Consider the following 8,675-nt stretch of genomic DNA (forward strand, 5'->3'; position numbering starts at 1 on the left):
AGGCCACAGTGCAAGGGGAGGGAAACCAGGCAGAGAGCTGAGTTGAGAAGATAGGGCTGGAAGTCTTGGGAAGCCAGAGTAGTTAAGAGTTCAAAGGACAGATTAGTAGAAAAGAGGGATCTCAAACGGGGGGGGGGGTTCCGAGGGCACTGCAAAGGGTCCCCCTCAAGTTTTCAGTTGAGTATTGATCAGTGTATGAGGAAACCCAGAGGCCAAAGAAAGAACCATGTGAAAGGATTAGAGGGCAGAGTGCTCAGAGCTCACACAGGACTGAGAGATCGCAAACCTCTGTCTGCATAATTAATAAGACAAGTGGACAGAAAATCAGTAAAGATACAGAAGACTTGAATAACCCTACCAACCTGACCTAACTGATATTTATCAAATACTCTTCCCCACTATAGTAAATTAATTTTTTTCAAGTGCACATGGAACAATTTATCAAAACAATATTATGGTACATAAAACACAATTCAATAAGCTTAGAAGGATCCAAATTAAAAGTAAGTTCTCTGACCACAGGGCAATTAAATCAGAAATCAATGATGGAAGCATACCTAGAAAGTCCCCCAATTTTTTGACACTAAATAAGATACTTCTAAATAACTCATGGATCAAAAAGGAAATCAGAAAATATCAACTGAACGAATACAAAAACCCAACGTACTAAATTTGTGAGATGCCACTAACAGAATTCTTAGAGGGACTTTTATAGCACTAAAGGCCTAAATTTTAAAAAAGAAAGATTTCAAATTGATGACTTCAGAGGCAGTTGGTGGAGGGTTGGGCAGGCAAGAATAGTTTGGACACAGGTCCCCAGGAAACCCACTCTGCTTACACTGGAGCTCTGCTGATAAAATGGCACCTGTGACACAGTCTCCTTCCACACCTTCCACAAGGCTCATACTCCTCGGGATGTGCAAGTTTAGAAATCAAAGGTTTTTTTGAGAAAGTTTCTGTATTTCCTTTACTGAAGCTATAATGTGTTTGTTGCAGGCAAAACTAAAAACCACTATAAGCTGAAACAGTGCAATTTAAATTACCCTTAATTTCACCAGCCAGAGAGCACCAGAGTTAGCCTTTTGTTGTATCACTTTCCAAACTGTTTTCTCTGTGTGAGTATGTCAACATGCAACGTGAAGTCCTCCTGTACACACCGTTTTGTAACCTGCCTTTTTCACTTGCTAGTAGGTCATGAGCGTGTCTTGGTAAGAAGTCTTTGGGAAATGACAGCAATTCTCACAGGAATCACTGAGGTTGCTGACTCATCTGCCTTGGCCCAAATCATTTTCCTCCTAAAGGTGAATGCAGACATTTTCAAATTAAAATGTTCTATTTTTAATAAGCGTATGATTTTCTTTGTTTCCATGGGTACATGTTTTTACTTAATGTATTGTATTCTATTAGGGTGAATCTAATTATACCAGTAATGGGAGCTAATTGCTCATTTTTTCAGATCATAAAGAAATTATTTTATAGAGGTTAAAGAAACTTTAGCAGTGATTTAGTCTAATCCCCTTATTTTATGCGTCAGAAAATTGAGGTTCAAGATAGATGGGACCAGATTTGGTTCATAAGTCTGGAAAATGACACATCTTAAGACCCCAGAAATGGCTTGCACATTTTTCAAATGCTTTCATCTTGTGGGAATAGTATAACCAGAAAGATCTGAGGGTGTTGTAACACTGTGACAAGATAAGGACCCCTGATGTGACTATCCATTTAAGGCCACCCCAACTGTAACCTTCTTCCCTTTGCAGGAAGCCATACAACCCAATGGAAACATGGGGGCTGATGACAGATTGGGATCCCTGAGGCTGGGGGTGGGGTGGGTGGCTGGGGGTCTGGTGAGGTTAAGACTAGGGGAAGGGGGAAGAAGAGGGTGAATATAAAACCAATCGAGGAGGGTGCTATGAGGGGGAAAATGGAGAGGTCAAATGACTGTCAGGTCCAGGGATAAGCCAGTGATCAGGAGCTTGTAACCACGGAAACAGTGGAAGATGAGGAACAAGGTAAGGCTGGGGGACAGGTACCAGATGCTGAAAGTATCTTTCTGTAGCAGTGGTTCTCAGTGAGTTGTCCCCAACCAGTAGCATCAGCACCACCTGAGCACTTGGGGGCCGTCCCAGAGTTCCTGAATCAGAAGCTCTGGTAATAGCAATCTATTTTTTTAACCAGCCCAGTGGATGATTCTGATGCACATTTAAGTTTGAGGGCCAGTGGTCCAGCACAGTGGTTGTCAAGCTTTGGAGTTGCACATTTTAAAATACCCATATCTGGGCCCTAATCCCAAATATTGATGTGACTGTTTTGGGGTGGGATCACGGGTATCATTCCCCACCACCCCCACCACCAAAGTTCCCAGGTGATTCTAATGTGCTGCTAGGGGAGACCACTAATGTAGGTAATTGAAAAAACGTTGGATGGCCTCTGCTGGGTGTCCACTCTGGTTTCTCTGGGGTAAATTTCAGCTGGTACCACAAGGAACAGATGATTGGTGCAGAGAGGAATTGCTGGTCCAGAAGCTCTTACCTGAGGCTTTTGGCTTTTCCCTTGACTTCTTTCCTCCAGCCTGCCCTCCACAGAATAGCACAGGACATTTTAAAGGGGACAGTTTCTCCTCACAACCACAGAAGCGAATTCCTGGGAGTGCCTCATGGTTTCTTCATTTGGAGAATTGCAACCACATGGTGATTCTCACTGGTTCCTCATGCGTGGGCAGATGAAGGAAAGGGGAAATGGTGTGATGTGTCCTTGGACACTACTCTGGCTGATGGAGGGAAATATATGAAGAGGCCCGTGACTCCACCTTTCCTTGACCTGCATATGTCCATAGGCTACACCTTGCTGGGAAATTCCATTAATTCTCATTATGTTCCTAGCCAGCACAAGAAGGCAAATGGATGCGTCTTTAAGACCTGCAGCTCAGGGAACTCAAAGCCCAGGCTGTCACAGCTCACTTTCAGGTTCACCTGTAACCATGACAACTGCATTGATGCAAGTTGCCATGGAACATAATTTAATCTGGATCAGATTTAAAAAAAGAAAGAATGGAGCTTTGTCTCAGGAGACTATTGGAGATGGAATCTCTGGTGATATGCTCTTAACTACCATACTCATTTAATTATTTTGCTTGTGATTTCCCTGGGGAGGTGTTTCTGTCAGGAGTAACTTCCTGGGAAGGCTGGGGAGTGTTTGCATGGAAATAGTTGGTGTTAAGGAATTCAATGGCTCACATGACCTTGAGTAGCCCTTACGTGGGAAGATTTTCACCATGTCCCCACAAGTCCATCTTATTTCCACTATGTTAGTTCTAATGGGGGAAATATCAGACTCCTCATTTTGGAGCTGGAAGGTGTTCGGATGGGAAAGTAAGATGAGGGAGGTAAGCGATAGATCTGAACCTACTAGGGGTTTAGGTCTTGAGTGTATACAACCAAAATTAGGGAGCCAGAAAAAAACTAGGAGGGCATGAGAAGAAAGAGATACAATCAAAGAAATAATCGAAAAACCCTGTAATCTTATATTTAAATAGGAAATATCAGTAACTCATTATTTCTTTTGTTTCTTTCTAAAAAGTTTTTCCCAACTATTTGCTGAAAATGTCTAGTAGCAATGAATTTTAGTCTCTAAATACCATTTCCCACTCAAAGGAATCAGGGCTCCTTGAGAAATGACTGATTCCACACCTGAGGCAGAAAAGGTACCACATGACCCTGGGACATGTGGTTGTGCTAGAAAAGGAAGAAGCTGTCAAATATTAATGGAATCTTATCAAAGGCACCTTTGAGTCAACTTGAGGGTCTCCCACTGGCTGAAGGTGGAACAACTGGACATGAAATTGGAATTGGACTGCAACTGGAATTGACAGAATTGAAAGTAGAAGATCTAGGTTTGTAATGACACTTAAAAGAAGAAAACTATTGGTCAGTCTTTGGATGTTGCTACGGATCCCAACAAAGAAAGGAAAAGAATCAAGCATTTGTCCTGTCTCTCCTGCATGATCTGTTTTTCAGGGGACCCAAGAGTTGATGAAAGTTCATTGTAGAAGGCAGAAATGTCCCTGATATTGGCCATAACAACTTTTTTCTAGATATGTCTCCTGAGGCAAGTGAAATAAAAGCAAAAATAAACTTTTGGGACTGCATCAAAATGAAAAGCTTCTGCACAGCAAAGGAAACAATGAACAAAACTAAAAGGCAACCTACCGAATGGGAGAAGATATCTGCAAATGACTTACCTGATAAAGGATTAGTATCCAAATATATAAAGAACTTATATGACTCAGCAACCCAAAAATAAATAATCCAGTTAAAAATGGGCAGAAGACATGAACCGATATTTCTCCAAAGAAGACATACAGATGGTCAACAGACACATGAAAAGATGCTCAACATCACTTGTCATCAGGGAAATGCAAATCAAAATACAATGAGATACTACCTCATATCTGTTAGAATGGCTAAAATCAAAAACACAAGAAACAACAACTGTTGGTGAGGATGTAGAAAAAAAGAAACCCTCTTGCACTGTTGGTGGGAATATAAACTCGGGCAGCTACTGTGGAAAACAGTGTGGAGGTTCCTGAAAAATTTAAAAATGGAACTACCCTATGATTCAGTAATTGCACTACTGGTTATTTGCCCCAAAAATACAAAAACACTAATTCAAAGGGATACAAGTACCCCTATGTTTATAGCAGCATTATTTACAGTAGCCAAATTATGGAAGCAACGAGTGTCCATTGATAGATGAATGGATAAAGAAGTGGTATATATACACAATGGAATATTGCTCAGCCACAAAAAGGAATGAAATCTTGCCATTTGCAATGACGTGGATGGAGCTAGAGAGTATAATGCTAAGTGAAATAAGTCAGTCAGAGAAAGACAGATACCATATGATTTCACTCATATGTGGAATTTAAGAAACAAAACAAATGAGCAAAGGAGAAGAGAGAGAGAGAGAGAGACAAACCAAGTAAGAGACTCTTAACTATAGGGAACAAACTGATGGTGACCAGAGGGGATGTGGATGGGGGATGGGTGAAACAGGTGATGGGGATTAAGGAGGGCACTTGTGATGAGCACTGGGTGATGTATGGAAGTGTTGAGTCACTATATTGTACACCTGAAACTAATGTAACACTATTAACTATACTGGAATTAACATAAAATAAAATAAATGAAAAAAAGAAAAAAACAGCAAAAACAACAACAACAAAAGTTGGTTGTAAAAAATTCCAACTAATGAATGCAGATGGAAGGATACAATTAGTAAATCTTTTAGAGTAATGTAACTAGTAACAATCAGCTGTGGATGCTGAAACCATTGGGTGAAATGTTGATGAGGTGTTTTATAAGGGATAAATTGGGTTGATAGCACTTGAATCCACTGATTGATCTTAGCATTACTAAAAGTGGAACAACCAGACAATTACAAAGAAGGCAATCTTTGTCCCTATGATCAGGACACTCCCACCAACTAGAGACTGAGGTTATAGAAGTTCTTTCCACCCTTCAGGCAGTATCAGCAGGGCTCAGTGGGAGCCCCAGCGGCACCAGATACATCAAGCACACCAAGTTGCATCAAAGAGGCTCTGAATATTAAACTGTCATTGGAACCACAGCTCACAAAAGTAGGCCAAGACCTGTGTGTTAAATCTAAATAGGATGACTGCCTGCAATCACAGAAGAACTACATAAGAACTGGAGTCTCCTAACTTAATAACCGAAGTATCAAGGGTGCAGTAGAAAATCACCCGTCATATCAAAAATCAGGAAGACACAACTCACATGAGAAAAGATAATCAATTGACACCAACACCAAAATGAATCAGATGTTGAGATTATCTGATAAGGATTTAAATCAGCCATAAAAGTACTTTAACAATAACTGAAAATTATCTGGAAACAAACAAGAAAATAGAACATCTCAGCAAAGAAATAGAAGTTATGAAAAAATCAAATGGAAATGATAGAATTGAAAAATGCAGTAACAGAAATTAAAAAAAAAAAAGTAGAGATGATAGAAGATCCGTGAACTTCAGGACAGATCAATCAAATTTCCCCAGTCTGAGGAACAGAAAGAAAATAGACTGAAAAATAAATGAAAAGAGCTGTCTTTCAGCAGGTGAATAGTCAAACCGTGCTGCACCCATACCATGCAGTGCTGGCCCACAGCCCAAAGGAACAAACTACCGATACATGTGACAAGTTGGAAGAATCTCAACAGCATTATGCTGAGTGACAAAAAGCCAACCCCAATAGGTGGCAGGCTGTGTGATTCCCTTTATATAATACTTCTCAAATGACAAATTATTGAAATAGAAGACACCGATGATTGCTAGGGGTTCAGGACAGTCAGGATGTTGGATGTTAGCAGGAGGGAGGTGGGTGTGGTTATAGAAGCCAACACCAGGGATTCTTGTGACGTTAGAACATCTTGACAGGTGGTGGATACACAAATCTACATATGGCCTAAAATTGCTTAGAACCAAATGCACACACACACACACACAAGTACAAGTAAAACTGGGGAAATCTGAAAAAGATTGCTGGATTGTATCAACGTCAAAACCCTGGTAATGACATGGTATGATAAGTTCATTGGGAGAAACTGGGTAAAGGGTACATGGGATCCCTCTGTACGACGTACGACTTCTTACAACTGCATATAAATCTATTATCTCAAAAAGTTTCATTTTAAAAAAAGCAGGAGATTGCTCTGCTGGGTAATGGTTATGCTGGTCCTTGGTCTGTTTGCCCTTCCTCCTCCCCCTTCCTTTACCTTCTCTATATCACCAGGGTGGCAGATCCACACTGCAGGCACATTTTCCAGAGACTCTTGCTCTCAGGCTTCAAACCAATCTCAGTGGGTGGAAGACAAGGGTGCAGGAGGAGAAAATACTTCCTTCTACCTCTCTATCTCAAGTGGCCTTTCCAGCAGTGACTGACATTCCTCATGGCTCCAGCTTTTGCCAGATGAGCTTCCCTGGAGCCACCTAGTCTCTGGGCTCTAGTATGCTTCCAGCCTGGGGTAGATAACTTCCTGCTATTGATAAACTCTGAGTTACATCACCAATCCATTTGACTTCTCACTTCTTCCTTTCTCTGATCAACAAATTCCCTACAATAAATCTCATCTCTTTAATACCCATCCTTGAGTAGTTGCTGCTTTCCTAACTAGACTGTGACTGGTACAGACAGCTTGGTCCATAGGGTCTTCCTAAAGCCAAGTTAGAAAAAGGGAAAGGAGCGGGTGGGTTCGACCCTGAGGAACCCAACACAGCTAACATGTACCCCTCTAAGAGATTGTTATGGGTTTAATTGTGTCTCCCCAAAAGATATGTTGAAGTCTTAATACCCAGTGCTAGTGAATGCAACATTATTTGGAAATCATGCAGATGTAACTGAGTTAAGATGAAGTCATAATGGATTAGCCCTAAATCCATGACCGGTATCTTTATAAGAGAATGGGGAAAGAAATTTGGATACAGAGACACAGACACACAGGGAAGAAGGCCAGGTGAAGAAGATCACAGAGATTCGAGTGCTACATATATATGCCAGGGGAACACCAAGGATTGCCAGTAATTCCAGAAACCAAGAAAGAGGCATGGAGCAGATTCTCCCTCAGTGTCTTCAGAAGAAATAAACCCTACTGATACCTTGATTTTGGAATTCCATCCTCCATAACTTTGAAATAAATTTCTGTTGCTTTAGGCCACCCTGTTTGTGGTACTTTGTTATGTCAGCTTTAGGAAGCAGGAAGAAAGCATGGATGGTCCAGTGACCCTGCCTGCCTAAGCCTGGGAGGACCCCAGTGTTTGTTGTTCTATTTCCCCGCCAACTTGTCTATAATGGTGATGACAGGAGGCTGTGATGCTCATCAATTCAGAAGGATACTTCATAAATCCCCAAGGGATACTGTAGAATGGTGTAGAATGATGACTGCTACCAAAGATGAAAAAAGGCTGTGTCAATGGACCCTTTATAAAAAAAGACAGGAGAATCCAGAAGCTGTGCTGAGCCCGAGGAGGGGCTGTAACATTTAAGTAGAGGCCAGGGTGCGGTGGGATTGTGCCCTGCCTATGTCCCCTCAGCCCACCGGAGAGGACAGTGGACAGTTCATGGGCATGCTGAGAGGGTCCCACCATGCTGCCTGGGCATTCTCTGGATGCAAGACTGTGTGTGGTCTGCGTGGGGGGCAGGCCAGAAGTTCCAGGGAGTCACTGACCACAGGCACACTACAACTAATAAGGAGAAAGAGGTGGTGCATAAATATCTCAGCTTCCCAGCCTCTTGGTGGGACACTTCTGACGTGGGCTCTGCAGAGCTACTTAGAGGGTCCCCAGCAGGATTGACCCCACTTATGCACAGCACCGGTACCCACTGCAAATCTGATCATTGTCATATTCTCTATAGGCTTTCCTCCTTTCTTGGACTCCCTCATGATGCTTTTTAAAAGGGGAACCCTTTCCAAATAAACTATTTATATCCAAATCCTAATCTCACGGTCTCCTTTTGGGAGAGTCCAACATGACACAGATTCTCTGACACGTTGAGACTGAGTGAAGTGGGGGTATAACCACTCTGGATATCAGCCGTGAGATATGTACAAACGTCAGGGAAGATGTCCAGGTGGCAGTCTGTTTGCAAGACTTAATATAAATA

Source organism: Mirounga leonina, unplaced genomic scaffold (assembly GCF_011800145.1).
Source record: "Mirounga leonina isolate KUSES-001 unplaced genomic scaffold, KU_Mleo_1.0 Mir_115, whole genome shotgun sequence".
Lineage (NCBI taxonomy): Eukaryota > Metazoa > Chordata > Mammalia > Carnivora > Phocidae > Mirounga > Mirounga leonina.